Source organism: Callithrix jacchus, chromosome 15 (assembly GCF_049354715.1).
Source record: "Callithrix jacchus isolate 240 chromosome 15, calJac240_pri, whole genome shotgun sequence".
NCBI classification, from domain to species: domain Eukaryota; kingdom Metazoa; phylum Chordata; class Mammalia; order Primates; family Cebidae; genus Callithrix; species Callithrix jacchus.
The window spans coordinates 14,322,494-14,348,584 of NC_133516.1; the positions used below are offsets into that span (position 1 = coordinate 14,322,494).

The 26,091-nt window shown below is 40.5% G+C and overlaps 1 protein-coding gene across 28 annotated transcripts in view; it reads left to right on the plus strand.

Moving 5' to 3' along the window:
- Positions 1-26,091, plus strand: part of MAP3K13 (mitogen-activated protein kinase kinase kinase 13) — a 178,384-nt gene that overhangs the window by 60,753 nt on the left and 91,540 nt on the right. For 4 of the 28 annotated variants that reach the window (XM_035274661.3, XM_078350405.1, XM_002758138.6 and 1 more), the window contains exon 1: positions 5,144-5,387. The exons of 7 other annotated variants lie outside the window; for them this stretch is intronic. The gene's annotated coding sequence lies outside the window, so the exon portion shown is untranslated. Of the gene's footprint in view, positions 1-5,143; positions 5,388-6,287; positions 6,459-10,549; positions 10,633-11,175; positions 11,297-25,623; positions 25,814-26,091 lie in introns of those variants that run through there. 17 more of the 28 variants (XM_078350395.1, XM_078350399.1, XM_078350410.1 and 14 more) reach the window with 9 other exon arrangements.

Here is a 26,091-nt window from a genome sequence, read left to right on the forward strand (position 1 = left end):
GTGAATTCCTTTCATGGGAGATATCATTCAAGATAATGGACAACACAGAAGCAATACGAATCTTTCTCATAATCATAATAAAAACAAGACCATAATACTCAATGATAGTTATTCTGCTAAGGGGTATTAGGCTAATGAAATTTAGAAAGCACGTAGCTTGCTGACGATCTCCCTTAACACAAGGATAGATTTTAGTGATACTTATAAGAATGTTTTCCCTTAGATGTTTCTTAAAAATCACTTTCTCAGATAGGCATTTAATGGGAGCTAGACAGGGGAAAAAATGGAAGTCTAATAGTAATCTGCTGAGGTCTTTGAATATTGAAATTCAGTTGCTGACCGAGGCTCCATATGCTTTGGAATAGAAATAGGGTTAACATTCTGATATGAAATGGAGAATTCTGACCAATATTCCCAACTAGGAGATAGATTGTTTTCCAAATTAGTTCACATCATTTTATACAAACTACATCTTTATGTAGAAAACTGTTGCTGCTTTTTAAAAACAATGAACCAAGCTCTTGATCAGCTAGCATAACTACCTGAAGGTTCCCCTGACCTGTTTCAGAACCCCAAAGAGTATTCCCCAACCACCCAAAGGAAAATGATGTGGATGAACTTTTCTTTAGAAGATGGGTCACTAATAGATATTTTTATAATTTCCTGAAAAGAATTTTGTATTAGTCTGTTTTCATGCTGACAATAAAGACATACCTGAGACTGGGCAATTTACAAAAGGAAGAGGTTTAATTGGACTTACAGTTTCACGTGGCAAGGAAACCTCACAATCATGGCAGAAGGCAAGGAGGAACAAGTCAAGTCTTACATGGATGGCAGCAGGCAAAGAGAGTGAGGAAGATGCAAAAGCAGAAACCGCTGATAAAACTATTAGATCTTGTGAGACTTATTCACTACCATGAGAACAGTGTGGGAGAACTGCCCCCGTGATTCAGTTACCTCCCACTGGGTCCCTCCCACAACATGTGGGGATGATGGGAGTACAATTCAAGATGAGTTTTGGGTGGGGACACAGAGCCAAACTATATCAGATCATTCAAGCTTTATTATAAGCAAAATAAAGATGTTGTATTCTTTCCTGTGGTTCTGATTCCTGGATCTCCATAGTTGTTGAAATTTCCATTGTTGAGAGAGTAGCAGGGTCTCAATAACAAAATAAAACCAGCTGCCATTATCATATACTGAGTATCTTCTGTATGTGGGTGCTGTGTGCAACTCTGTACATGTGTTATAATATTACTTTAAACTTCACATGGTAATATAGGCTATTATTATCCCCATTCTAAAAACGAGAAAACAAACTCATGTTTACCTGAATATTCATAACTAGTAAGTGGCGGAAACATTATTTGAACCCAGATCTCTTTACCAGCTTTTAACCGCTACACACTGTTGCCTGTGAAGGAAATTCGAGTCTCCATGTATTAGCATTTGAGATCACTAAACTTTTTCTTTTTCCTGGTATTTTTGACAAAAATTGCCCATGGATCGTGATACTTTGGACTTTGATTCTGACTTCAATGAGTTGTTTTTCTTTTTTAAAAACGAATTTTTTTCTCAGAAAACCTCCAAAACTAGAATAGCTTATATTTTTATAGCAGAATTATTGTACCTTAATTTCTACATATAGATTTTTATCTAATAATGAGTTTTAAATACCTTTTTTGAAAATGAGACCAGAGTCATTTTCCTGATCTGTTTCAGAACCCCAAAGAGTATTCCCCAACCACCTGAAGGAAAATGACCTGGATTAACTTCAGTCATTACTGAAGTTTGAGGAGATTCATTTCATTCTTAAAAGAGGTTACTCACCTTGAAAATGGCTCTGTGGTCCTCCACACTTAGTATGCCCACGTACTGAAATGAAAAGTTACTTATAATGATGGGACTTGGCTTTTTATCTCTAGAGTTGCATTGTTCCATACCATAGACACCAGCTACAGGTGACTGTTTTGGGAGTTAAATAAATTAAAATCACATTACATTACAAATTCACTTCCTCGAGAACACTAGCCATCTTTCAAATACCCAGTAGTCGCATGTAGCTAGTATATTAGTGCAAATTATGGAACACTCCATACTCACAGGAAATTCTCTTGAACTGAACTTCCCTAGAGTGTGCATTTTTCATGCCTTTATCTCCCTTTCTACCTTCTGCTTCTAAAATGATAATGACTTCCTCCGAGACTGACTTCTGTATCTTCCATAATTTGGTGAGACAGCTTATCTTTCCAATGATTTCCCATGATCGTTGACATGCAGGAGTCTTTGTCGGCCCAGCTGATGTTTCTGTGGTATGGGAAGCATGCTAACCCACGCCATATTTATCTTACTAAAGTGGCAAGTTCATAAGGCCAGCTAGTTTTTATTTTCCAGGTTGTATATTGAGCCAAGAATCTTAGGTGACTGTTATTAGAAGCATTTATAGAGATTGTTTTGTTGAATTGCTTCAGAGACTACTCCCATCCCTAGTGGACTTATTATTAGTAATTATGTTGCTGTCACAACTTACAGCAAATATAGTAACTTCTGTAGCAGCTTTAGCCTTTTTTTTTTTTTTTTTTTTTGAGACGGAGTTTCGTTCTTGTTACCCAGGCTGGAGTGCAATGGCGCGATCTCGGCTCATGGCAACCTCCGCCTTCTGGGTTCAGGCAATTCTCCTGCCTCAGCCTCCTGAGTAGCTGGGATTACAGGCACGCGCCACCATGCCCAGCTAATTTTTTGTATATTTTTTAGTAGAGACGGGTTTCACCATGTTGACCAGGATGGTCTCGATCTCCTGACCTCGTGATCCAGCCGCCTCGGCCTCCCAAAGTGCTGGGATTACAGGCTTGAGCCACCGTGCCCGGCCTTTTTTTTTTTTTGAGAGGGAGTTCTCACTCTGTTGCCTAGGTTGGATTGTAGTAGTAGTGCCATCTCGGCTCACTGCAACCTCTGCCTCTTGGGTTCAAGAGATTCTAGTGCCTCAGCTTCCCAAGTAGCTGGGATTACAGACGTGCACCACTACACCCAACTAATTTTTGTTTTTGTAGTAGAGACGGGGTTTCACCGTGTTGGCCAGGCTGGTCTCAAACTCGAGACCTCAGTTGATCTGCCCACCTCGGCCTCCCAAAATGCTGGGATTACAGGTGTGAGCCACCGCACCCGGCCAGCTTTTGATGTCTTTAAAGAAAAGAAAAACAGCTTTATTGAGATATGATTGGCAAACTTAATGTATACAACTTGGCTGGGTGCAGTGGCTCACATCTGTAATCCCAGCACTTTGGGAGGCTGAGGAAGGAGGATCATTTGAGCCCAGGAGTTTAAGACCCACCTGGGCAACATGGTGAGACCCCATCTCTACAAAAACTTATTTAAAAAGTAGCCAGCCATGGTGGTACATGCCTGTAGTCCCAGCTACTTGGGAGGCTGAGGCTGGAGGATTACTTGAGCGCAGGAGTTCGAGGTTGCAGTGAGCTATGATTGCACTACTGCACTTCAGCCTGGGTCACAGACAGAGCAAGACTGTGTCTCCACAATAAATAAATAAATAAATAAATAAATAAATAAATAAAATATACACACACAACTTGATGTTTCTTGGGCATCTTATTGTTTGCCTCTTTATCTCTTTCTATTAGTCTGTATTGTTTTGGAAGAAAAAAATGTTTTTCATAAATCTGATTCTTTTAATGTATCCTGGTTGGCTTTGGTCACTGTTAAAAGAAATAGAGATGTATATTCTTCGTCTTTCCATTTGTTGGTTCTTAAATAATGTCGTACACTCAGGCCTACTGGGCGTGTACCAATACTGTATTCGCCTTGAGCACTCTACCGTGTTACATGGGTAAACTTCTTTGGTCTATCTTTTTTGTAGTGATATTCCACAATAAGCTCCTTTAGGGAAATGTGTTGACTATGTTGTTTGCCAACAATATTTTATTGCTTCAATATATACAGTACACTGAATATCTTTGCTGTGCGTAAAATAATCCTGAAACGTTTTCCTTCACCGAATGAGCTAAGAAGTGTGCAGTACTTACTAGTGGCCAGGTTTGGACCCTGCAGGACCAGATAGTAAACAGGCAACCACTTTCCTTCTCTCACAGTTGTGTAGCTAATCTGATTGAGAAAGAGAGCAGATCTCTGCTCAGAAAGCTCATAACTGAAGCTTTATATTAACCATGATTGTTCTAGTTTCAACGATTTGAGGCCATTTCCCAGGTTCAGAAAAATCATGATCGGTATTTGTCAAGTATTAGCCATTGTGAAGTGGAGTGATGAGGAGTAGGGACAATAAATATATTCATCTCCAATTTTGTATAACTGAAAAGTGTAAAAATGAAGCAAGAGATGCCTTTTGAGTGAATTTAATACAGCTGCTTTTGTTGTTAATAATAAAACATCTTACTGAAACCAAAACCTGCTCAAAGTTTTCATTAAGCGCCCTTTTGGAGCTGTGTCTTAATTGACTGCCAGAAGTTGAAAAAAAAAACCAATGAGGAAACCCTGTACCCTTCTTAAAAGTAGCAGCAAGTTTTTCTTCCGTATCCACTTTCGATACAGCATGAAGGTCAGCGAGATGTTACTGCTATACAAAACAGTTACATCCATGTAATATTATTTTCCATATTTCTGTTTTCTTAGTATTGTTCCCACGCATCCTTCCCTAAATTTTCCTTTTACAAGTCGTGGTGGGCCGGGCATACATGTCCACTAGTCTGCCAGTTTTAGAAATGGTTTATCTGACTTTGATTTGTTTTGATTGCATCAGGCATATTGCTGAACAGTAAGAAAAGGGTTAAAGAAAAGAGCTCTAATGAATAAAAGATGGGATTTCTTCTATATGCATTTTTGTTAGCCTTGATTGCACCGAAATTCTATTTTGATTCTTTCATTCAATAGCAATAATAATGTTTTTATGACTATCACAGCTTGAAACATACACACACTCTCTCTCTCTCTTTCTCTCGCTCTCTCTCAATCTCCCTCCCTCTCTCTCTCTCCTCAAGCTGCCAGTCTGTCTTAAGGCAGTGGCAGATGCCTGATTGGCGGGCTCTGTTTATTCTGTGACCAGATTCCTTCTAAAAGAAGGAAGGCCAAGTCTGCCTGAAGCCTATTGGCCGGGCCTACTCTGGACCCGCCCCTCTTTTTTTCGTGGCACACAGCAAAGCGAAGTCTGTGCGGAATCCTAAACCAGCCCAATTTACATCCATTCATGAATCTGTGACGTCAGCAAGCCTTCGGGCTCCTTTGCGGTGGGCTGGAGGATTGTGTGGGTGGAATCCCCCTCCCCTTTATTTTTCTAATTCAGCAGGGCTTTTAAAATTAACCTTACGTCTTTTCAAAGCAAGAAAATGGAACAGCGTGTGTAGGAATTCTTCGTTGTTGTGAGTATTGCACTCTGTTTTTCCTGTTTCATCAGCATGTATTTCACAAGGACGGACAGGAGAGTGTATTTGTGATTTGAGGTGATTAGAAAGCTGATATTATTGAGGGCGAGACAGAGAGACAGGGGCAGAGAGAAACCCGAAACCCTGTTACAACGAGGAGCCTCTGACACTGACAGCTGGTTTTCCTTCGCTTGTCTGCCTGCTAGACGGGGGCATTTTTCATTTACGGTTCTGCACGTTACCTTGGATGCCTGCTTGGCTTTCCTTAAAGGGAGATTCATTTGTCTGAGAGATGATGTGGATGGTATTAGCGGAAAAGCTCAGAACACCAGAAAGGTGCCGAGAAAAGCGGGGCCCGCGAGACCGCGCAGGTTCTGTCCTGCGGAGGCACTTGCCTTCCTTGCGACCGTCCGTTCTGCCGGTCTTCACCCTTCACCTTGCCTTTGTTTCACGTTGTGTAACAGTCGGTGTCTTGCGATTGCGATTTGGGGAAGATGAATACTTGTTCAAACATTTTCCAAAAGCTCTTATGACGGGAGCCATAGTGGTGTATTTATATATATTCGCAGCTCTTTATGTCACTCTTTATGCTTTATTTATAGTGTCAAAAACCTAAAAAGCTGCATTAGAGGGAAAGGGGGAATTATCCTTACACTCGAGTTTTTCAATATCCTCTAACGAAAACTAAGAAGTGGTTGCTATGTTCCACAATTACATTGCATGGAAATGCACACGAGTGTTTTCCTGAGATGAACTTTTAGCTGAAAATAGTTTATTCCACTGTGTTGGGGAAACATCGAAGAGTCCTGGCATGTTCCACGTATGAAGTTGGTTTGATAGTTTGCTACTGGAGTTTCAACAAAAAGTTTGTATTTGTGATTGAATGTGTCTTCCAAGGGTCTGGTGTATTCTGGTGAAAGTTGTGAGAGTGAAGAGGGATGTGACATTGTGACAAGTTCTGCCCTGGGGCAGCTCCTCAACCCGAATAATCTGACAGCATTTCCCAGCTGCTTCCCTTTGAGCAACTCATAATGCCAGTCTGCAGCACATACCCAGCAGTTCTTTCTGGTGAGAAAGCAAAATGCCTCATATTTCTTATAATCCAGTCTGCCATGTTTACCTTGTGAAATCAATGCTTAATTTTCAGATTTTTACTTAATTTTCAGTTGTCTTATATTGTGAAGCGAGGCTCCTAAATTATAGGTGTCATATCTTTTGAATTATTGTTCTTAATGATTCTTCCAACTGTAAAGTCATCTAATTTCAAACTTATGCCTGAAGATCAATCATTTTGTATTTCTGAGTACATTTGAACTTGCCGGAGTAATAGAGGGAAAACTCCTGCCTGATTCTAAATCAGATCTTTGTCCTCTACTCAGATAATTGCAGTTTCAAATTTTGCTATTTTTTATATGCTGGGTTTAACAAAAGAGATAACATTTTAGACACAATATTTATAAACATCTTGAGTTACTTCAGCATTTTCCTTTTCTGTATACCTTCAGAGAGTTTGTTGAAACTAGCAATTTCTAAGTAATTTCAAATTATTAAAGTCTACTAGATCAAAAGATCAAATTATTTGGATATTTTTAAAATGTTGTTTACATAATCAAACTCATCTTTAAAAATATCCATCAGCCTCTGTCTTTGATGCACATTTTGCCGAAAGAGAGCTTTATTTCTGTGAAAGAAGTAACAGTATGCACTTTGAATTTACTGAAGTAACACTGTTCCTTTAAGGCAGAGAGTAGCTATAGAATCCCCCTCTCTCCCCACTCTTAGTGACTGTATTCTACATTATATTTATCTTCATGTATAGTGTACTTGTAGGGAAAAAACAATAACTCTTAATTGTTTAATATCAAACAATAAAATCCTGTGTATCAGTGACTGTCAATAGATGGCCTTCTGTTTAAAAATTGAAGCTACTCCAGAAGTGGGAATTAATTTATTTAGTAAACAAAGTCAGTCAGACCAGAGCCATGTCCCGGGGAACTGTCAAAAGAATGGTTCCTAAGGGCCAGAGGCCATATCCGCTGGTATATGACAAAACAACCCTGCTTCGATGGCAAAACCGGTTAGTTTTGTTTGCACTGTGTGCCTACCCTCTTTCTATGTGCTTCAGCTGAATGAATTGCTTGGCGAGCTAGGATAATTCAAGATAGCCAAGATGACCAATTCTGCCAGGTGGCAGCCTGATCTTGCAATTTTGATTAAAATCAAGAACATCCCCAAGAACACTTTGCTGCTAAAAAAAAAAAAAATTCAAAAAATATCGCACCCTTGCTCTGTGTTATTAATCTGTAAGAATATGGGGGAGAAAAAAATTTAGAAAATGCAGTCTTTACTCTGAAGGAATCCAGAAAGTAAAATACCAGAAATAAACTTCAGTATTAGAATTACCTGTGGAAACTTTTCCCCCTCCCTCCCTACCTCTTTCCCTCTCCTCCCCCTTGCCTCCCTTCCCCTCCCTCCCTCCCTCCCTGCCTCCCTCCCTTCCTTCCTTCCTTCCTTCTCCTTCCTTTTCTTTCTTCCTATTTAATGTTTTTTAGGATATTCGCAGAGTTGTACAATCATCATCACAATCAATTTTAGAACACTTTCATCATCACAGTAAGAAACCACATACCCATACTCCTCATTTTTCTTCACTCCCCAGCTCTAGGCAACCGCCAATCTGCTTTCTCTATATATAGCTTTGCTCAGTCTGGATATTTCATATAAATGAAATTATACAGTACATGCTCTTTTGTAGCTAGCTTATTTCACTTAGCGTAGTGTTTTCAAAGTTTATCCATGTCGTAGCCTATATCAGTACTTCCTTTCTTTTAATTGCCAAGTAATATTCCAGTGTGCCATATTTTACTTATCCATTCATCAGTTGATAGGTATTTTGGGTTTCTGCTTTTTGACTATTAAGAATAATGCTTCTTTGAACATTTGTGTATACAAATGTTTTGTGTGACTTTAATTTCTCTTGAGTACATACCTGGGACTGGAATTGCTGGGTCATTATGATTACTATATGTTTAACATTTTCAGGAGATGCCAAATTGTTTTCCAAAGTGGCTGCACCGTTTTACATTCCCATCAGTAATATATGAAGGTCCAATTTCAGCACATCCTCATCAACACCTGTTATGATAGATCTTTTTGATTAGAACAATCTTAGTGAGTTTGAAGTGGGATCTCATTGTGGTTTTTGCTTTATATTTCCCTAATAACTAATGATGCCAAGCATCTTTTCATGTGCTTATTGGCCATCTGTGTACTTTCTTTGGAAAAATATCTGTTTGGACACATTGCCCACATTAAAAATTAGATTATTTTTTCTTTTCCACTTGTCAGTGTCCTTTATATATTCGGCACACAAGCTGTTTATCAGATATATACCTTGCAAATATTTTTCTCATTCCATAGGTTGTCTTCACTTTCTTTTTTTTGAGATGGAGTTTTGCTCTGTCACCAGGCTGGAGTGCAGTGGCGCAATCTTACTGCAACCTCCACCTCACCTCCTGGGTTCAAGCAATTCTTCTGCCTCAGCCTCCTGAGTAGCTGGGATTACAGGCGCATGTCACCACACCTGGCTAATTTTTTTGCATTTTTAGTAGAGACGGGGTTTCACCGTGTTGGCCAGAATGGTCTCGATCTCTTGACCTCGTGATCCACCCGCCTAGGCCTGCCAAAGTGCTGGGATTACAGGCATGAGCCACCCCACCTGGCCCGCTTTCTTGATAATATTGTTTGTGGTATCAAAATTTTTAATTTTGATAAAGTTCAATGTTTATTTTCTTTTGTTGCTTATGCTTTTGGTGTTATATCTAAGTTGGCTTTGCCTGACTCCAGGTCATAAAGATTTAATTCTATTTTCTTCTAAGAGTTGTATAGTTTTAGCTCTATGTTTAAATGTATGATCCATTTTGAGTTAATTTTGTGTATATTATAAAGGAGTTCAACTTTATTCTTTTGAATCTGGATATCCAGTTGTTCGAGTAGTATTTGTTTAAAAGACTATTCTTCCCCCCATTAAATTGTCTTGACACCCTACCAACGAACTTAAAAAAATACTGGCGCCATGCTCCCACCTCCAGAGATTTATATTTAATTGGTTTGTGGTGGGACCCAGTGATGATGCATTTTTAAAAATCTCCCCAGCTGATTCTAATGTGCAGCCAGGCTTGAAAACTATTGACATGCAGGGTCTTAGAATAGAAGAGAGAGGCTTTCAGAATCAGGAGAGAAAATGGGTGAAAACATAGAATTATGAAAAGGGAAGATAAAAAAAATTAAGAAGATTCATACCAGAAAGCTTGAGTTTTCTTGTGAATCACTCAAAGAGTAAGGTATCATTGGAAGTTAGTGAAATATGTTACAGAGGAGGAGCTAATATTTATTAAGCACTTTATACATGCCTATATATTTTTTTCTTAAACAGGGTCTCCCTCTGTTACCCAGACTGGAATATAGTGGTGTGATCACAACTCACTGCAGCCTCAGCTTCCTGGGCTCAAGCCATCCTCCCACCTCAGCCTTCCAAGTAGCTGGGACCACAGGCATCTGGCTATTTTTTAAATTTTTTGTAGAAATGAGGTCTCCCTATAACATTCAAGCTGGCCTCAAACTCCTGTGCTCAAGTGATCCTCCCACCTTGACCTCCCAAAATGTTGCAATTACAGATGTGAGCCACTGTGCCCAGCCTATATGGATATAAACCTATTGGGAGCTTTTATATACATTATTAAAATATGATCTTTATCCAACCTGGGCAACATGGCAAAACCCTGGCTTTACAAAAATACAAAAATTAGCCAGGTGTAGTGGCATGTGCCTGTAGTCCCAGTTACTCGGGAGGCTGAGGCATGAGAATTGCCTGAACTCGGGAGACAGAGGCTGCAGGGAACCTTGATCGTGCCACTGCACTCCTGCCTGGGTGACAGAGTGAGACTGTGTCTCAAAAAGTTAATTAATTAAACATAATCTTTATGATATGAAGTAGATAGTGTTATTCCCACTGTACAGATGAGAAAAAAAAAAGGCTCAAATAATTCATTGACTCAACCAAAGATGCCAGGTAGTGTATGTCATACCCAATGTTCAAACCCAGCTCTAATTCCTAATTCTGTTATTTCTTCTATTTGCTGTGGGCTGTGAACATTAAGTATTGCCATGAATTGCTCTTGGTGCAGTCCAGCATGAATTTAAAATCTTCTGTAGCACTGCTTTGGATTGGGCAAAGAGTAAGGTAAGTTAGATGTTGGGGGTTATATAGGGTTAAGTGTTGGCACAGCAGGTGCAGTGGAAGATAAGAAGGTGGGGGTAAATGAGGATTATCACTTAATAGATAACCATGGAGTCCAGACTGGCTATACCCTCCCTAGAGGCAGCCCCCAGAAAAAGCTCTAAGAGGGTGGAGGGCCAATATACTGGGCATGAGAGAATGATTGAAAGGAATGATGGAAAAAAAGATGAACCAAGTAGAATTAGCAAGTGTAAAGGTGTTGTTATCATTTTAATATTCATTTAATCAACAAATACTGTTTGCACATTTACTATGTGTTCTAAGTGTTAGGTACACAGCAGTGAATAAAACAGACGTAAATTGTTGCCCTCTTGGAACTCTAATGAAGGGAGATGAACAGTAAATAAGTAAATTATGTTTAGACAGTGGTGCATGTTAAGGAGAAAAACAAAGGTGGGAGGGGACTAGAGGATGCAGGGAGTGGGGTAAATTTAAAATACGACTTTCTCATTGTATTGTTTATGTGTGGATATCGATTCCTCAAAGAGATGGTGAACCATCAGAGAAAAGCGTCAGTGGTTGACCTCGTCAGGCACCCTGGAGATGTAAGGAGAGTTTCTTCTAAGTCCTAAAAGTCAACGTGAATTTTCAGCAGTAACTTTATTGTGTAAGTGCCACTTTGGGGAGATCAGTGATGTTTCTGCTGGGTGGAGATCAGGGCAGGGGTGGTGCTTCTTTTAAACTTGCAGGCTTCTCTATTAGAATAAATCCTCCTGGCCGGGCAAGGCGGCTCACGCCTGTAATCCCAGCATTTTGGGAGGCCGAGGCTGGTGGATCATGAGGTCGATAGATCAAGACCATCCTGGCTAACACGGTGAAAACCTGTCTCTACTAAAAATACAAAAAATTAGCCAGGTGTGGTGGCATGCGCCTGTAGTCCCAGCTACTCAGGAGGCAGGATAATTGCTTGAACCCGAGAGGTTGTTGTAGTGTGTTGTTGTAGTGTAGTGAGATGGCGCCACTGCACTCCAGCCTGGGTGACAGAGACTCCGTTTCAAAAAAAAATAGATCCCCCTACATAAGTGTGTGGATGTGGATGTTTGCCTCCCTATAAGATCACCACTGAGAATCACTGCAGAGTAAGGCATAGTTAATGAGAGGGCTGTGCTCCGCTTCTCACATGAATTGGGCAGAGATCCATCAATGTAGGCAATATTGAAAACACTTAAAATTTTTTTTGCTTTTAAAAACACTTAAGCAGAAGTTTTACATGTACCACCTTGAGCTAAGGTTGAATGGAACCCTTGGTGTATAGTAGAGTTTTTAATAATGAGGTTCTATTATCCAACCATTTACCTGCCTTCTTTATCTAGAAGATTCTTATACTAAATTGGATAAAATCAACATGTTTTCTCTTTACCTACTACCAGGCATGTGGATGCAGTGGAAAAAGAACTCGACTAAGACTGTAGGTGTCTACGTAGCAATCAGGTCATCCTTACCAGGTCATCCTTAGCAAGGCAATCACCCACTTAGCTTTTTAAAAATTTTTCCTTAGCTTTGGTTTTAACATGTGAGGTGAAGAAATTGTTCTTAGTGATCTCAAATGTTCTTTTTAGCGCTAACATTGTAAGATTCTTGGAATCTGGATGTTAACTACCAGCATTAAATAAGCAAGTGATAATTTCTAAGGCAATCTAGTTAAAATCTACTTTTATTACAATTCTTTCACAGTATTTTTTTTCCTCAAGGTGGAGTTTTGCTCTTGTTGTCCACACTGGAGTGCAGTGGCGTGATCTCAGCTCACTGCAAACTCCATCTCCTGGGTTCATGTGATTCTCCTGTCTCAGCCTCCTGAGAAATTGGGATTACAGGCATGCACCACCACGCTCAGTTAATTTTTGTATTTTTTAGTAGAGACAGTGTGTCACCATATGTTGGCCAGGCTGGTGTCGAACGCCTGACCTCAAGTGATCTGCTCACCTCAGCCACCCAAAGTGCTGGGATTATAGGTGTGAGCCACTGCACCCTGCCCTTTCACAGTACTTTTATAGAAATTTAACCCCCATGGGTTGCTGCTACAGCTGGGGAGGAGGATAAAGTGTCAGAATTGTTTCAGATGGAGACATCTAGGTGATACAGTATAGATTAAATCACTTTCATATTTGCCCAGAGACTTTCTTATAAGCAGGAAATAGATTCCTGATGAGTTATGACTTCACCACCTTTAGGCATGCCCATTGTAAATGCCAATTGTCTTGACCATTGTCCTCTGTAGTCAAAAAAAAAAAAAAAAAAAAAGCTTCAATTAGACTAGTGATTTGGTGATCTGGGCTAATAGGGGATGTGGCTACAGATAATCCAGCAACCTCAGTTTGGGTGTATGTTGTAGCCTTTTCCTGCTGTGACCTTTGTGAGTGCTCCTAGGAAACCAAATTCATCCTGTTGACTCTTTGTGCCCATCTTTCATTACCTCCCTTTGTCTTCTAACTTGGGCTGAAGCTAGATGAAGGATGAAGACTATATTAAATTAAAAAAATAAAGACCCACTAAACTCACAACTATTATAATAATCAGCCTTTGTAAGATATTATTCAGTATGATAATTGCTAGCTTTTGAAAATTGTTCTTTTCATAATTTTCCCAATAACAAGTTGGTTGTTGTATTGGTGTTTTACATTTGTAGATTTTGTCAAAAAAAAAAAAGATAAATTAAAAAAATTACAAACAGGAAATCTTCCTTTCATTTTTATGTTCATTTCATCAGTTTGGAATTTTTCTTACAGCCTTCTTCATCTGTATAATTGTCAAGCCAAGAGGTCTGATGTCTAGTCCTAACAGCTATCATAATTTCATATAGCGTTTTCATTTAGTAACAATATATATCTGTGTAGCAGTGTGGTAAAAACATCTTGCAAAAAGCAATCATGTGTCGCAGGGCAACCCTAAGAGAACGTGCAGTAACTGTGCAATTTTAATTGTTGAAAATTTTTCGGGAAAAACAATGTAGAACGTCCTGCTGACAGATGGTGATTGTCTTCAGCGTGCTCATTTGCATTGTGAATTCCTGGGCGGGGGGTAATAGTAGAATTGAGCAATTCTGAGGACATTTTAGTGAAATTCTGGATTCACAAAAGGCCAGAGAAGTGAAAGAATGAATTGATTCAAGGTTATGGTAGCCAAAGATGAAGGACTGGAGAGAGATGACAGGGGAAAAGGAGAGCAGAGCCCAGGGAGACTGTGGCTAAGCTGATGAGGCAGCTGGCAGCCAGGACAGCAGTTTCCACCTTAAACAGAAGGGAGCGGATCTGGGACTCAGACTGAAAAAGACTCTTTTGGGGTCCTAAAGGGGGCTGTCACAGTTGCCATTACTAAAGAGGGCTCAATTTGCAAAATAAGCCCACTAAGGCTTCTTATTACCCTGAGGCATTGTGCCTGCATTTTTAGTAGCCGGACTGCCTGCCTTTAATGGGACACATTAGGGTATCTGCAGGCTTGGATGGCCATGGATAATTGAGACTAGTGAGATAAAGCTCACCAAAATGCAAAGCCGTGATTGCTTTTTCCAGGGAAAATAATCTCTTGATTAAAGTTAGGTTAAGCATTTTACTAATTACTCACCAATTATTTCCTCTCCCATAACAAATTTAAATACATATGCACGCTAAGAAGGAACAGATGCAACATACCTTTGGTTATTTCCAGCCACTACTTCTAGACCTAAATTACAGACCCACTTTAATTTTTGCTAAGCATAGAAACTCCTGGGAAATACCCACCTGATATTACAGCCATTAGGGCTCAAGAACCCATTTAAAAAGAAATTTGACGACTTTGCCAGGTTCTCCCTTCCCCTTCCTTCTCCTTTTTCTGGCCCTTTTTGAGCAGAATCCCTTCCATCTGTTTGTCTACGAAAAAAATAACAGAACATTTGCTTGTGTTAATGTTTGAAGCTATGCCCCAATCTAGTCTTTTAAGTATTCTCAAAGACCTAGAGACAGACTAGACCAGGTTTCTTGAAGAAAGAAAAACAGTCGCATAATCCTTTATATTTTCTGTGATAATTTCTCCAATCAGGGCTTCCCCCATAACACACTGAAAAGTACTCACTCCTCATCATCTGCTCTCCTTTGTTTAAGAGTTTATCTAAACTGATGATAAGGATTTCTTTCAGCTGAATCTTATACCTTTGCTACCAAATTTTTGGTTAAAGTTAAAACTGCTTCTGTCACAAATTTCCTTATAAATAGCCTTTGTCTTTTTCCTGCTATTTAAAAGGCTATGGAATGGCTTTAAAAACATTAAACATTAAAAACAAAACAAACAAAGAACAGCCACCCAGGTTCTAAAAGCCTTTGACCAGATCTGAAAAGGAAAGAGAGATGATAAGAGAACCTCATTATTAATGCAGAGCAAAGAAGACCCTAAGATAAGGTCCTTCTTTTTCCCCCAAGGAAAAGGAAGTCACTCCAAGGGAATACCTATACATGAGACTGTCCTGCTAACGCTTCGCCAAGCTCATGAGAAATATGAAACACTTTGATCTACCTAAAATACATAGAACGGGTACCCAGCAATTCTGTACATTGACGAATAGTTACATACTTGAATTGGCTGTGTGCTGGACTTGAAGTTTCGGGGTAAGGAAACTAGAGTCTTGAGGGTTCCATGTTCTAAGAAATCTTTTCTGGGTTTGTTCTTGGGAAGTGGTAGCCAAGGATGTGTTAGTGACTGGGAAACCAAGCTTCTGGGGCTTGTTTTGGGACCTGTGCTTTCATAGCTGTATATTATTTTTCATCACAGAAAGATGAAAAAGTAGAAACAAACAAAAATGTATCTTTGATACTTTTTACCAGATTCCTCAGATTCTCCTATTTTTTGTGTGTGATTCATAAAATATAGTTTATGGAAAACTACTCAATGTTTTGGCCAGGTGCGGTGGCTCACACCTGTAATCCCAGCACTTTGGGAAGCTGAGGCGGGCGGATCACGAGGTCTGGAGATCGAGACCATCCTGGTCAACATGGTGAAACCCTGTCTCTACTAAAATTACAAAAACTAGCTGTGCATGGCCGTGCGTGCCTGTAATCCCAGCTACTTGGGAGACTGAGGCAGGAGAATCGCCAGAACCGGGGAGGCGGAGTTGCAGTGAAGCAAGATGACGCCATTGCACTCCAGCCTGGGCGACACAGCTAGACTCTGTCTCAAATTTAAAAAGAAAAGAAAAAAAAAAGAATGTTTTTCAGGTGCTCGTGCTTGTAATTCCAGCACTTCGGGAGACTGAAGTGGGTGGTTCACTTGAAGTCAGGAGTTTGAGACCAGCCTGGCCAACATGATGAAACCTCATCTCTGCTAAAAATGCAAAAATTAGCTGGGTGTGGTGGCATATGCCTGTAATCCCAGCTAGTCAGGAGGCTGAGGCACAAGAATCACTTGAACCCAGGAGGCAGAGATTGCAGTGAGCCGAGATCATGCCACTGCACTCTAGGCTGGGTGACAAAGAGAGACTTCATCTCAAAAAAACAAACAAAAAGAATGTTTTTCTGATAGTTTGATGATAGACTCTTTTACAGAATGTGCTTAAATAACAAGAGAACAAAACATTTTTTTTTCTATTTCTGTTTCTCAATTCCCATCCATATTGCCCTACCCCTATCAACCACTACTAGTTCTTATCAACCTTGTTAGCCTGGTTCTATACAGTGAAAAGGGTTTCTTCTGATGAGTTATACATTGATTATTTTTTCCCCTCCATCTCACCAAGAAAGATGAATTAGCAATTTAAAAACATTAACTCTGCAAGAGACTTACCCATGAACCAGCTAAAGCTGTGGTTCTCGAAGTGTGGTCCCAGGACCAGGACCATCAGCATCACCTGGGGACTTGTTAGAAATGCCCATTCTCAGGCCACTTCCCAGACATTCTCAGTCAGAAATGTTGAGGGTGGGGCCCAGCCATCTGTGTTTTAACAAGCTAGGTGGGTAACACTGATGCATGCTAAATTTCAAGAATCCTTGATTTAGAGCTTCTTAGACTTCTAATGTACATAGAAATCACCCGCAGATTTTGCTGAAGACCAGATTCTGCTCACTTGGCCTGCATTTTTTGTCCACATTTGTAATTAGCTCCCAAGTGATGCTGATGCTGCTGGTCCTAGGTCTACATTTTGTGAGTAACAAGGATCTGAAGAACGGTCATAAGGCAGGCACTCCAAGAAGCAGGCTGTATCAAAATTCTCACTTTCCCCGTAGTTCCTGGGGAAATACTCCTAAAAGAGGAAGTCGTTTTGTTTCTGTTTTTTCTTTCTTTTTTTTTTTTTTTTTTGAGACAAAGTCTCGCTCTGTCACCCAGGCTGGAGGGCAGTGGCAGCATCTCAGCTCACTGAAACCTCTGTCTCCCATGTTCAAGAGATTCTCCTGCCTCAGCCTCCTCAGTAGCTGGGATTACAGGCATGCGCCACCACACCTGGCTAAATTTTGTATTTTTAATAGAGACAGAGTTTTACCATGTTGGCCAGGCTAGTCTCGAACTCCTGACTCAAGTGATCCAACCACCTAAGCCTCCCAAAGTGCTAGGATTACAGGCATGGGCCTCTACATCGAGCCAAAAGGAAGAAGTTTTATGCATAAATATTGATCATAGCATTATTTGAATAGAAAAAGAAATAGCGTAACTGCTCAATAATAGGGAAATATAGTTAGTTAATCTTCATTATTCACAGATGCTATATTTGCAAATTCACCTTGTAGCTAGACTCTATTTTTAACCCCCAAATCAATACTCCTGGTGATTTTACAGTCATTTGAAGACATACACACAACAGTAAAAAATGTCAGTCACCTGACATCACACACTCCCAGCGGAGTTCGAACAAGATGAGACTCCGCCTTCCTGTTTCAGCTCTCCTGTTGTAAACAACTGTCCTTCTTGAGGTCTATTTAGTGCCCTGTTTTTTGCATTTTTGTTAGTGGTTTCACTGTTTAAAATGGCACCAAAGCAGAGTGTTGAAACGCTATCTAGTGTTCCCGAGCACAAGAAGGCTGTGATGTGCCTTACAGAGAAAATATATGTGCTACATAAGTTTCATTTAGTCATGAGTTATTGTGCCATTGGTCATGAATTTGATAATGATGAATCAACAGTATAGATTATGTGAAGTGTCCTTAAACAGAAGCACACATAAAACAAAGGTATGTATTGATCAGTTGACAAATATTTTGCAACCAGAGACTTAAAGAAACCTAACCCTACACTTCCCCTAGGAGCAATGGCTCAATATTCACTAGTTAGGTGCTCACTGAGGCTTTATAGAATGTAGCTATTGTGAATAACAAGACTTAACCATAGTTAATAATCAGTGTGCTGCCATTTTAAAAGGATGATGATGAAATATATGCAATAATATAAAAAAAGTACAGTAATCCCCCCTTATCCATGGAGGATAGGGTTCAAGAGCTAACTGTGGATAGCATCGAACCCTATACATATCAGGTGTTTTTCCTAAACATACATACCGATGATAAAGTTGAGTTTATAAATTAGGAACAAGAGATTAGCAACAATAATAATAGAACAATTATAACAATAGACTAAGAAAGCTTTGTGAATGTGGTCTCTCTCTTAAAATATGTTACTCATCTAATATCCTACTCAACAAAATATCTTACTCATCTACTTTTGGACCATGGTTGACCAAGGGTAACTGAAACTGTGGAAAGCGAACTGCAGATAAGTGAGGACTGCTGTTTATGATGTAGTGGTAAGAGACAAGAAACGGAAGACAAATTGTCAAGCATAGTACAATTAGAGTTACGTTTACATTCTTTTCAAGTAAGGAAATTGAAGATAGTATGTGACTGTAGTTTGGATGTTCGCCCCTCCAGACTCATGTTGGAATCTGATTCCCACTGTTGGAGGTGGAGCCTGACAGGAGGTGTTTGGGTCATGGGGGGCAGATCCCTCATGAAAGGCTTGGTACCATCCTCATGGTTGGGAGTGGGTTTTCACTCTGTGAGTGCCCACAAGTTCAACAAGAGTTAAAAAAGAGCCTGGTACCTCCCACCTCACTCTTGCTTCCTTTCTTGCCATGTAATCTCTGCACACACTGGTTCCCCTTCAGCTTCTGCCACAAGTGGAGGCAACTGAGGCTTCACCAGATGTCCAGCCTTCCAGCCAGCAGAATCATGAATCAAATAACCCTTTTTTCTTTACAAATTACCTAGTCTCGGGTATTCCTTTAGAGCAACACAAAGACACTAAGACATATACCAATAGTTTTTAAATTTTTTGTGATGCATAATAATTACACATTTTTATGGGGTACATGTGATATTTTAATACATGTATATGATATGATCATATCAGGGTATTTAGGATATTCGTCACCTCGAACAATGATCAGTTTCTTGTGTTAGGAACATTTCAAATCTTCTTTTAGCTACTTTGAAACAGACAATAAACTTGTTAACTATAGTCACTCTACTGTGCTATCAAACACTAAAACTTACTCCTTCTATGTAACGGTATCTTTATATCCATTTACCAACCTCTCTTCATCCCCTCTTCTCCACCCTTCCCCGCTTCTGGTAACTATTGTTCTACCTACCTCCATGAGGTCTACCTTTTAGCTCCCAAATGTGAGTGAGAACATGTGATATCTGTCTTTATGTGCCCGGCTTCTTTCACTTAACATAATGACTTCTAGCTCTATCTCTGCTGCAAATGACTGCATTCCATTCTTTTTTATGGCTAAATAGTATTCCATTGTGTGTGTGTGTGTGTGTGTGTGTGTGTGTGTGAGATATATTGTCTTTATCCATTTATCCACTGATGAATACTTGAGTTGATTCCATACTTTGATATTGTAAGTAGTGCTGCAGTAAACATAGGGTCACAGGTATCCCTTTGATACACTGATTTCCATTCCTTTGGATAAATACTCCATAGTAAGATTGAGTTTTTTGAGAACCCTCCATACTGTTTTCCATAATGGTTGTACTTACTGACGTTCCCACCAACAGTGTATAAGAGTTTCCCTTTTGGCAGGCGCAGTGGCTCATGCCTGTAATCCCAGCACTTTGGGAGGCTGGGGCGAGTGGATCACGAGGTCAGGAGTTCAAGGCCAGCCTGGCCAAGATGTTGAAACCCCGTCTCTACTAAAAATTAAAAAAAAAAAAAATTAGCCAGGCATGGTGGTGGGTGACTGTAATCCCAGCTACTAGGGAGGCTGAGGCAGAGAACTGCTTGAACCAGGGAGGCGAGGTTGCAGTGAGCCGAGATCACACCACTGCACTCCAGCCTGGCAACAGAGTGTGACTCCATCTCAAATAAAAAAAGTTTCCCTTTGACTACATCCTCAGCAACTTTTGCTATTTTTTTGATAATAGCCATTCTAACTGGGATGATATCTCATTGTGGTTTTATTTGCATTTCCCTGATAGTTAGTGATGCTGAGCGTTTTTTCATGTACCCATTTGCTATTTGTGTCTTCTTTTGAGAAATGCTTATTCAGATCCCTTGCCCACTTTGTAATGATATTATTATTATTATTCTTTGTTGTTGAGTTGTTTGAGTTTTTTGTATATTCTGCATATTGGTCCTTTGTTGGAAAAATAGTTTGCAAATATTTCCTTTCATTCTACAAGTTATCTCTTCACTCTGCTGATTGTTTCCTTTACTGTGTAGAAGTATTTTGTTTATTTGTTTGTTTCTTGAGATGGAGTCTCCCTCTGTTGCCCAGGCTGAAGTACAGTGGCATGATCTTGGCTCACTGCAACCTCCACCTCCTGGGTTCAAGTGATTCTCCTGCCTCAGCCTCCTGAGTTGCTGGGATTACAGGCACGTACCACCATACCCAGCTAATTTTTGTGTTTTTAGTAGAGACGGGGTTTCCCCATGTAGATCAGGATGGTCTCGATCTCTTGACCTCATGATCTGCCCACCTTGGCCTCCCAAAGAAGTTTTCAGATTTAGTATAGTTTTGTTTTTGTATTTTTTGTTGACTGTGCTTTTGAAGTCTTAGCCATAAAATCTTTGCCTAGACTCATGTCCTGAAGCATTTCCTTGATTTTTTTTGTAGTTTTATAGTTTTAAGTCTTAAGTTGTCAATCCATTTCGAGTAGATTTCTTAATAAGAAAAGCCAGGACTGGTGGCTTTACTGCTGAATTCTACCAACTGTTTTTGTTGTCGTTGTTGTTGTTGTGTGTTGTTTTTTTTTTTAGACAAAGTCTCGCTCTGTCATTCAGGGTAGAGTGCAGTGGTGTAATTTCAGCTCACTGCAACCTCTGCCTCCTGGGTTCAAGTGATTCTCCTGCCTCAGCCTCCCAAGTAGCTGGGCTTACAGGCATGCACCACCACATCCAACTAATTTTTGTATTTTTTTTCCTAGTAGAGATGGGGTTTTGCCATGTTGGCCAGGCTGGTCTCAAACTCCTGACCTCAAGTGATCCACCCGCCTCAGCTTCACAAAGTGCTGAGATTGCAGGTGGGATCCACCCTGCCTGACTGAATTCTACCAATCTTATAAAGAAAAACTAACACTAATTCTTCTCAAACTATCCCAAAACATTGAAGAGGAGGGAATTCTTCCTAACTCATGCTGTGAGGCCAGATCACCCTGATGCCAAAATCTAGACAAGGACACAACAAAAAACGAAAACTACAAGCCAGTATCTCTGATGAACATAGGTGCAAAAAATCCCCAGCATAACACTAGAAAACCAAATCCAACACCACATCAAAAAGTTAATACACAGCTAGGTGTGGTGGCTCACAACTGTAGTCCCAGCACTTTGGGAGGCCAAGGTGGGCTGATCACCTGAAGTCAGGAGTTAGAGACCAGCCTGGCCAACACTGCCAAACTCTGTCTCTACTAGAAATACAAAATTTAGCCAGCCATGGTGGTGGGTGCCTATAGTTGAACCTACTCAGGAGGCTGAGGCAGGAGAATCGTTTGAACCTGGGAGGCAGAGATTGCAGCCAGCTGAGTTCACACCATTGCATTCCAGCCTAGGTGACAAAGCAGACCCTGTCTCAAAAAAAAAAAAATGAATATGCTTAATACACATGATTAGTGGAACTTATTAAGATGGTTCAACATATGCAAATCAATAAATGTGATACCAGCAAAAGAAACTATCAACAGAATAAACAGACAACCTACAGAATGGGAGATAATTTTTGTAATCTATGCATCCAACAAAGGTCTAATATCCAGCATCTGTAAGGAAGGTAAACTAATTTACAAGAAAAAAAATCCCTATTAAAAAGTGGGCAAGGACATCAACAGATACTTCTCCAAAGAAGACATACATGTGACCAACGAACATATGAAGCAAACCTCCACATCACTGATCATTAGAGAAACGCAAATCAAAACCATGATGCGATACCATCTCACACCAGTCAGAATGGCCACTGGAAATTCAAAAAACAACGGATGCTGTCGAAGTAGTGGAGAAAAGGGAATGCTTGTATACAGTTGGTGGGAGTATAAAGTGGTTCCGCCATTGTGGAAGACAGTGTGGCTATTCCTCAAAGACCTAGAGGCAGAAATACCATTCAACCCAGCGATCCCATTACTGGGCATATACCCAAAGGAATATAATTTATTCTACTATAAAAACACATGCATACATATGTTCATTGCAGCACTACTCACAATAGCAAAGACAGGGAATCAACCTAAATGTCCATCAGTGATAGATTGGGTGAAGAAAACATGTCACATATGCACCATGGAACACTATGCAGCCATAAAAACGAACAAGATCATGTTCTTTGCAGGGACATGGATGGAGCTGGAGGCCGGTATGTTCCTGCAAACTAATGCAGGAACAGAAAACCAAATACCACATGTTCTTACTTACAAGTGGGAGCTAAATTATGAGAACACATGGAACATGGTGGGGAAGAACATACACTGGAGCCTGTCTGAGGGCGGGGTGGGAGGAGGGAGAGGATCAGGAAGAATAGCTAGTGGATCCTGGCTTAATACCTGGGTAATGGGATGACGAGCGCAGCAAACTACCATGGCACACATTTACCCATGTAACGAAACTGCACATCCTGCACAGGTATCCCTGAACTTAAAAGCTGAAAAACAGAAAGGAAAAATAAATAAATAAATGTGATACATCACATCAACATCAACAGAATGAAGGACATATACTACAGTTTGGATATAAGTTATTTGTTCCCACCAAATTTCATGTTGAAATTTGATCTTCAGCGTCGGAGGTGGCCCCTAATGGGAGGTGTCTGGGTCACGGGGCAGATCCCTCGTGAGTATATTAATGCCCTGTCTTGCAGATAAGTGAGTTCTCACTCTGTTAGTGCCTGCGAGAGCTGGTTGTTAAAAAGAGCCTGGCACCTCCCCACCTCTCTCTCTATGTGATTTCTGCACAAATCGGCTTCCCTTTGCTTTCCACCATGAGTGGAAGCAGCCTAAGCCCCTCACCAGTTGAAGATGCCCAGTCTTGATCTTTTTCAGACATCAGAATCAGAAGCCAGGGAAACCTTTTTTAAAAAATAAATTACCTAGCCTCAGGTATCCCTTTTTAACAACACAAAATGGGCTAAGACACCATATGATCACCTCAATAGATGCAGAAAAATTATTGATAAAAATCAACATCCCTTCATGACCAAAAACTTTTAACTGTCCAGGCGCGGTGGCTCATGTTTGTAATCCCAGCACTTTGGGAGGCCGAGGCAGGTGGATCAGGAGGTCAGGAGTTTGAGACCAGCCTGGCCAACACAGTGAAACTCTGTCTCTACTAAAAATACAAAAATTAGCTGGGTGTAGTGGCAGGCACCTGTAATCCTAGCTACTCGGGAGACTGAGGCAGGAGAATCGCTTGAATCCGGGAGGCAGAGGTTGCAGTGAGCCGAGATCGTGCACTCCAGCCTGGGTGACAGAGCTAGACTCTGTCTAAAAAAAAAAACTTTCAACAAATTAGTCACAGTAGGATCATACCTCAACATAATAAAGACCACATATGAGAAACTCACAGCTGTCATTACACTGAATGGGGAAGAGTGAAAGCCTTCCTCAAAGAACTGGGACAGCACCTCCGTGGTGCAACCAGTTAGCGCGTTCAGCTCTTAACCAAAAGGTTGGTGGTTCAAGCCTACCAAGGGTCGGTGTCACACCTGCATTCCCAGCACTTTGGGAGGCCAGGCGGGTGGATCACCTGAGGTCAAGAGTTCGAGACCAGCCTGGCCAGTATGGTGAAACCCCATCTTTACTAAAAATATAAGAACTAGCCAGGCACAGTGGCAGGCACCTGTAATCCCAGCTACTTGGGAGGCTGAGGCAGGAGAATTGCTTGAACCCGGCAAGCGGAGGTTGAAGAGAGGTGGAGGTTGCAGTGAAACGGGATCGGGCCACTGCACTCTGTGGACAACAGAACAAGACCTGGAACGATATCTCACTCACCAGCCTCATTCAACATAGTATGGGAAGTCCTAGCCAGAACAATCAAGCAAAAGAAACACAGAAACAGCATCTAATTTGGAAAAGAGGAAGTCATGCCTCTTTTCAGATAAAACGCTCTTATACATAGAAAATCCTAAACACTTTACCTAAAAACTCATAGAACTGATGAACAAATTCTGGAAAGTTGCAGGATACAAAAATTAACATATGTGAGACAAGGACTTATGTGGTGAAAAAAAGTGTAAAAATCAATGCACAAAGATCAGTCGTTTACACAAAATATACGCCAATAACAAACTAACTGTAAAAAAAAATCAAGAAAACAATCCCATTTACAATTGCTACCAAAAAAAAAAAAAAAAAAAGCCCAACTAGGAATAAATGTAATCAAGGAGGTAAAAGGCCTATACAAGGCAGCTACAAAACACAAAAGAAATTGAAGGCCGGGTGTGGTGCCTCACGCCTGTAATCCCAGCACTTTGGGAGGCTGAGGTGGACGGATCATGAGGTCAGGAGTTTGAGACCAGCCTGTCCAACATAGTGAAACCCCGCCTCTACTAAAAATACAAAAAAATTAGCCAGGCACGGTTGCTGTAATCCCAGCTACTTGGGAGGCTGAGGCAAGGAGAATTGCTTGAACCTAAGAGTCGGAGGTTGCAGTGAGCCGAGATCACACCACTGCACTCCAGCCCCAGGGACAGTGTAAGACTCTGTCTCAACAAAAAAAAAAAGAAAAAAACTGAAAAGGCCAGGCAGGATGGCTTATGCCTGTAATCCTAGCATTTGGGGAGGCTGAGGCAGGTGGATCACTGGAGTCCTGGAGCTCCAGACCAGCCTGGGAAATGTGGCAAAATTTCATCTCTACAAAAATACGAAAGGTAGCCTGATGTGGTGGCGTGCACCTATAGTCCCAGCTACTCCGGAGGATGAGATGGAGGATTGCTTGAGCCCAGGAGGCTGAGGCTGCAGCGAGCCATGATCACAGCACTGCACTCCAGCCCGGGTGATGACAGAATGAGACCGTGGCTCACAAAAAGAAAAAAAAAAAGAAAATTGGAAAGAACATAAACAAATGGACAAATATCCCATGCTAATGGATGGGAAGTATTAATATTGTTAAAAAACGGCCATATTACCCAAAGCAATCTACAGATTCAATGCAATCCCTGTCAAAATACCAATGCTGCTCTTCACAGAAATAGAATAAACAATTCTAAAATTTACACAGAACCACAAAAGACCCTGAATAGCCAAAGCAATACTGAACAAAAAGAACAAAGCTGGAGGCGTCACACAATCTGACTCCAAAATATACTACAAAGGCATAGTAACCAAAACAACAGAGAATTGGCATAAAATCAGACGCACAAACCACTGGACAGAATAGAGAACCCAGAAAGAAATTCGTGTATTTATAGTCAACTGATTTTTGCCAGAAATTTTTTAGTTAGGGCAATAAAATTACTTTTTTCTCTATTACTCAAATTTTCAGAATATTGTTATATATTTTTTTAAGTGTTACACCTTAAAATTTGTGTTGTGTTCGTTCTTTCAGAGGTACCTCCTTTTTACTTCCCTGGGCAGCAGAGGCAGTACATTGTGGATGAGGAATGGACCTTCTTAGGAAAGGCCTTTTGGACATCAGTGTACGAGAGTATGTTCTCCGTGTTAAACACAGTAAAAGTTGCTCTAAATGACAATATGAACATCCAGGAGTAATTCAGGATTACAGACCTCTAGTAAAGGTAAACTAGGTACTTAAGAGGTACTGCTAGGACCGCCTTGTAAATAATTTGTCTTGCTTAATCATAGCCTTCCAAATTTCTCTACACCTTCCCACTCTTTCAAAGGGGTTACAAGTTTGGCCTCTAAAGTGAGACAATAATACTTGAGTCTTAGTGTTTCCATTTATTAGCTGCATGCCTTGGGTAAGTTATTGAAAGCCTCTAAGTTTCTCCTATGTATGTAATAGGAATACTTACAGAACCTTACAGGGGTTAAATGAGCTATGGCACCTAAAGTC